The sequence below is a fragment of the Panthera uncia genome, chromosome E1 (assembly GCF_023721935.1).
Source record: "Panthera uncia isolate 11264 chromosome E1, Puncia_PCG_1.0, whole genome shotgun sequence".
Classification (NCBI taxonomy): Eukaryota; Metazoa; Chordata; class Mammalia; order Carnivora; family Felidae; genus Panthera; species Panthera uncia.
Genome location: NC_064814.1, coordinates 56626634 through 56632542, shown reverse-complemented (window position 1 = coordinate 56632542; position 5909 = coordinate 56626634).

The window sequence follows — 5909 nt, the reverse complement described above, 5'->3', positions numbered from 1 at the left end:
CAGGAAAGTGGTCCTGCCCCGTGCACCCCAGGAAAGTGGTCCTGCCCCGTGGACCCTAGGAAAGTAGTCTTGCCCCGTGCACCCTAGGAAAGTGGTCCTGCCCTGTGCACCCCAGGAAAGTGGTCTTACCCCGTGCACCCTAGGAAAGTGTCTTTCCCCGTGCACCCTAGGAAAGTGGTCTTTCCCCGTGCACCCCAGGAAAGTGGTCTTTCCCCGTGCACCCTAGGAAAGTGGTCTCACTGGTTTCCCTCCAGCCAGGGCTGCTGTTGTGAGAGGCACCTGAAAGGCGGAGCCGGCAGACCCCCACTTCCCAAGCCTGCTGCTGAGGACTCTGCTGCAAGCTGTACCCCCTCTGAAACAAAGCTCGCACTGTCCGCTCTCCTTGGTGGAGTAAACACGCAGCGCTCAAAGAGGAGGCCGGCGCCCCTGGGTCCGGCGGTTGTACAAAGTGACCCTAAGCACCTTTACGGGCCACCTGTGAACCTAGAGGGCATCCCAGGGCCTGGGACTGGGCTGATGGGTGGTGAAAGCGCACGGTCATTTTCTGTCTCACGCTCCCTATATTCTTAGCCAAAATGACCATCACTTTACAGCTTCTGCTTATGGGGCCAACACAGCGTCGGAGGTCGGGAGAACGGACTCCAAGCTGGACTTTCTCAGCTCAGCCGCTTATTAACCGTATGATGGTGAGCAAGTTACGCAGCTTCCCTGTGCCTCAGTTTCCCCATCTCTAAAATGGGGGTAATGATAGTGGCTATGTGGTAGCGTTGGTAGGGGATTAAATGAGTCGCTGTGTGTCTACACCTATGAGGACAGGACCTCGAGAATGTTGGTCTCGGTTGCTCTGGGGGACCCCGGCTGGACCCCACGGGGCCCCTGCTCGGTCGAATGTTGCCGTCTCTCCCTTCCGAGCCCCCACACTCAAACTAGGGCAAAGGTGAGATACAGAGAGCCCGACACAGGGAGAGGGACACAGACCCCACCGAGCGGTGCACGGGAGGAGCTGACTCATTCATTCGCTCAGGTCTGCTGGGAAGGCTTCACAGAAGAGGAGCCCTTGAAGCTGGGTCTTGAAGGATGAGTAGGAGTTTGCCAGATGGTTGCCGTGGGCGGGGACACTCCAGGCAAAGGGAGCGGCTTGTGGAAAATCACAAATGCAGGCACCAGCTTGGCATATTATTTATCGTTTGGGGGGCCGTGACAAGCGACTGTGCGGAGACGAGAGAGCATACAGAACAGCGCAGGACAAAGCCGCCAGGGTAGAAGAGGCTCCCGTCATCCCAGGTCTTGAAGACCAGACTGGAGGGTTGAGACGTTTTCCCAGGGACCGATGCCTCTCGAAAATTTCCACTGACGTAGTAGCATTCGCGAACATCAGAAGCTGAACACAGAGGATGACGGAACACCCCAGGGGGGGGGGGGGGGGGGGGGGGTGGCAGGAGAGTCCGGGGCGAGACACCTTTTTTTGAGGTGGGAAATTTCTCTGAAATATCTTGTTTTACGCTGAAAATTCACGTGAAGGTCTGCAGCCTACCTCATTCTAATCTTTTAAGTTTTATTTTATTTTTGATTTTTTTAAACATTTTATTTTATCTTCTGAGAGACGGAGAGAAACAGAGGGTGAGCAGGGGAGGGGCGGAGAGAGAGAGGGAGACCCAGAATCCGAAGCAGGCTCCAGGCTGCGAGCTGTCACACAGAGCCCGACGCGGGGCTCGAACTCACGAACCGCGAGATCGTGACCTGAGCCGAAGTCGGACGCCGAAAAGACTGAGCCACCCAGGTGCCCCCAAGTTTTCTCTAGGTCATCTCTACACCCAACATGCGGCTCGAATTCACGACCCCGCGATCAAGAGACTCACGATGCACCCACTGAGCCAGCCGGGCGCCCCCTCTGCTTCATAACCTTCGACGCACATTTTCACGGGAAAATAATGCTTTAAGTGACAAAGCAAAGCATTTAAGTTTTTCTCCACCAAGTCTCCACTGAGGGTGCAGCCAAGCCCCTGGGGGAAGTCGGCCCCGACCCCACCCACCGCTAATCAGCAATGGTTGCTTCCCCTGCCTACTTAACCCCCATGGAATCTTCTGGGCCTGCAGGAACAACACTCACCATTGTTTGTCTTCTGCCCCTCACCCCCACGTTGCCTGGGAGGCAGGCCCCGGCACTATTGATCTCCGGGTCTTTGACCCCAAGGTGCAAGGTGACAACTAATCCAGAGAAAACACGGAACAGGGGATTCATGGGCTGAGCAGACTGGATGGGGGTGGGGCGGCATCCCAAGCGGTGGCTGTGATGGGCCTGGGTGCCGCTGCCTGCCCACAGGGAGAAAGCCCCAGACACAGGCGCTGAGCCAGGGAGATCAAAAGAGAGGGTCAAAGTCTGCTCGTAATTTGGGATCCAGGAGCGTTTGGGGCTGTAACTATAAAATAGCTCTGGGACTTTCCCAAGGCAGCACCTGCAGGAGGTTCTCGGGGCCCCAGCGGCTCTGAAACCCCAGGGAAGTCCTAAACTGGGCCCCGCCATCCCCTGGGTCCACCTGCCGGGTGGGATCCTTCTGCGGAAGGCCGGTGGGAGGGAAGGGGGCAGGCAGGGACACAGGGCTGTACTCCAGGTAGGCAAAGTCTGACGCTTTCTGGAGTTTGGCCCAGCTGACCTTGGGCTTCCGCGTGCCTAACAAAGCTGCCTCTTGGGGCGCCTGGGTGAGTTCGGGGCTGGTGAGTTCGAGCCCCGCGTCGGGCTCTGTGCTGACAGCTCAGAGCCTGGAGCTGTTTCGGATTCTGTGTCTCCCTGTCTCTCTCTGCCCCTCCCCTGCTCACTCTCTCTCTCTCCTTCTCTTTCTCAAAAATAAATAAGCATTAAAAATAAATATCAGAGCTGCCTCTTACCCCATCACCCCCAAAATCTTCTCCTTCAGCGCACCCAGAGACCAGGCTTTGGGAAGTCAGCACAGACCTCAAAGCCCAGAGCCAAGGCCTGGAAAAGTGGAAGGAAACATGACCCAGGAAGGGGATGGGGACGCAAAGGTCCGGATTTGTGGGTCAGGGCCAGGCCAGCACATGGGCTGAGATGCTCTGAAAAGAGGGGGGTGGTAGGCAACAAAGCAGGGGGCAAAGGCGCCCACCCAGGACGGTGGGGCTCGTGGTGGGCAGGGAACGAGTCCCCTTGGGTGACCACATGTGAATGGAGAACGAGGCCGGGTCCCCTGAACTGCCTGTGGGGGGCTGGGCCTGGGTAAGGGATTTGCTGAGTCTGTGGCTGAAGGAGCCTGGTGACGGGGTCACAGTCAGAACCCGCAAGACAGAGCTGAGGCTGGAGTCTGGGCCGGGCCGGATCCTACCCTCCCTTCCTCCTCACTGACTCCCCCTACCAACCCATGCCTCTTGCAGCCCAGCCCCATCCTGTCCCTCTGCCACTACCCCTGCCTCCCCAGACCCCTTCCCAAGGGGAAGGCCGGCAGCCTCTGGCTCCTGGGTCTTTCTGGAAGCCCAGTTTCCAATGAGAAGGGATCGGGAGAGCCGGAGCACTCCGCTGAAGGCTTTGAGCCTGGTCTGTGTGTCTAAATGTCCAAAAGTGTCTTACCTGGCATTTTCTGGTTCTGGGACTTTGGCTCACGTCTGTGTCAAAGCTCTTAATTACAGGCCATGGGCGCTAACTCTGACTTACTGAAGGAGAGAAATGGCGGATTACAGGACACCAGGTAGTCTCGGAATTACCCAGAAGGCTACAGAACTTTGGCAGAAAATGGTCTGCCGAGGGCCTAGATGACTTACAAGGGCCACTGCTGTCACCGCGGGCCACTAGACGTTGCTTCTGGCTCTCTGCCACCACCGGGCCTAAACCCAAGCCCAGGGTCTGTGCTCCTGACCACCTGAACCCCAGTCACGTGCTCTCGTCCTAGCTGGAAGGGACACCGGGAAAGAGCACCTGTGCCCTCAGCATCCCTAGGTAGGTGGATTCTTGTCTCCATCAAAAATAATGAGGCGGGGTGCCTGGGTGGCTCAGTCGGTTGAGCGTCCAACTTCGGCTCAGGTCACGATCTCACAGCTCATGAGTTCGAGCCCCGCATCTGGCTCTGTGCAGACAGCTCGGAGCCTGGAGCCCGCTTCCGATTCTGTGTCTCCCTCTCTCTCTGCCCCTCCCCCACATGCACTCTCTCTCTCTCTCTCTCTCTCTCTCTCTGTCAAAAATAAAAACATTAAAAAACAATTAGAAAAAATAACGAGGCACACGTCAATCATGTCTCAGCAAAGCGTAGACCAAGTGTGGGTGGCCCTTCGTTCCGTTTCCTCCCGTTCTTCTGGCCACAGGCAGCCACCCTTTCATCTTCTCTCGGTCCAGTGTGGTCTCCAGCTCCCTGCAGGCCTCCTGTCTTGATTCCAGAGGGGGAGTCACGCCACAAAGGGCCAGAGGTGAGGGCTGTCATTTCCCCTCTGCAGTAACCCAAATTCTTAGCTACCTCTGCATCCTCTGGGCTGCTGTCTGCCTTCCCAGCCCCAGCCTGCGACCTTGCATTGGACTTAAAGGACTCGCCCCTTAGGGGACTCCCGAAGCTGACAACCCGACAACCCTTCACATCTGCCTAGGGCTACCGGGACCCTGCTTGCTTGGGATTCTGCTTCCCTGCGGAGCACCGTCTTCCAGGACCAAAGCCAAGGTGGGAGGAGACAGGGAGTGAGAGAACAGGTTTTCCCGCCCCTGCCGGGATGTCACTTGGACATCCTAGAGCCAAACATGTGTAAGGCAGAGCTTTGGGGATCAAGTAAGCAGGAGGGGGGGCTGTCTTCTTCCGCCCCAGGAAGAGCTCCCTGCACAGACACCAGGAGCAGTGGGTGGGCAAGTCCCGAAGTCTCTGTGACCCTGAGGCCACAGGACCTCTGGCTTGTGTGCAGGGTGGGTCTTTCCCTTCGGGGTCCCGGCCTCCCACAGAGCCCCTCTTGTCTGCCCAAATCTCCTTTGTCCCGGCCCACACTTCAGGGTCATTTCCTCTGCAAAGCCTTCTCCAGCCTCTCCCTACTTGCAAAGCATTTTCAGTCCCGAGCAGTGCTTCCCCCAAAGGGTCCCTTCCTTCTCTCTCTTCCATTCAGGCAGGTGGCCTTTACCCAACTTTCCTCCCCCGGTCTCAAGTCCGGGCGTGTCTCTCTTTCTTGGTTTACAACCAGGAACTTCTCGCAATGGGACCGACCCAAAGCACATTTGTGAGTCTAGTGTCTACTGTCTATTTGAACAGGGTGGCGGCAGGGGCTGGCCTGAAAGGAAGTCACATCGGGCTGGGCCTACAGAGGTGGAGGCGAGGCCTTGGGCATCCGGTCGACCAGCTGCCTAGCAGAGGCATGTGACTTACGGGTTATGAGCTTACCCGTCCTGGCCCCAGAGATCCGGGAGGTGACAAGTTGGTGCCCAGGGCTCGGATGTCTTGGGACAGCAGCCAGTGATTGCTGGGAACAGTGAGCAGCAGTGTGGGGTAAGACTGGAGCCTGAACTCCATGGTACATAAAGCTGGGTTGTTCTTCGTGGCTTGTGGGTTTATTTCCCTGTTGTCCTTGAGGAGAGCTGATTCGTCCCCTGAGTACACAGGGCTCAGGACCAGAAGCTTTCCGAGTGCTTACAGATATGTTACGGACCTGAAAAAAAAGTATATTCTAAAAGCCAAAAACTACAAAAATCTAAATTAATAAACGTCTAAGGAAATGTGTGCAAAATACCACGGTAGCCAATCAACATCTTGGTTAAATTTCATATTCCTAAAGTTTCATTACATCGGCACACAATCTGTAGATTAGTTTTTCTCACTTCCTAGAATTTCCTGAGTGTTCGTGGATTCAATCCGTTCCTTGCAGGAAATTCTAAAAAAGAAAACCCTTTCAAACACCTTAACAGCAAACATATTATGTTTTGTGTGCAATGTAAG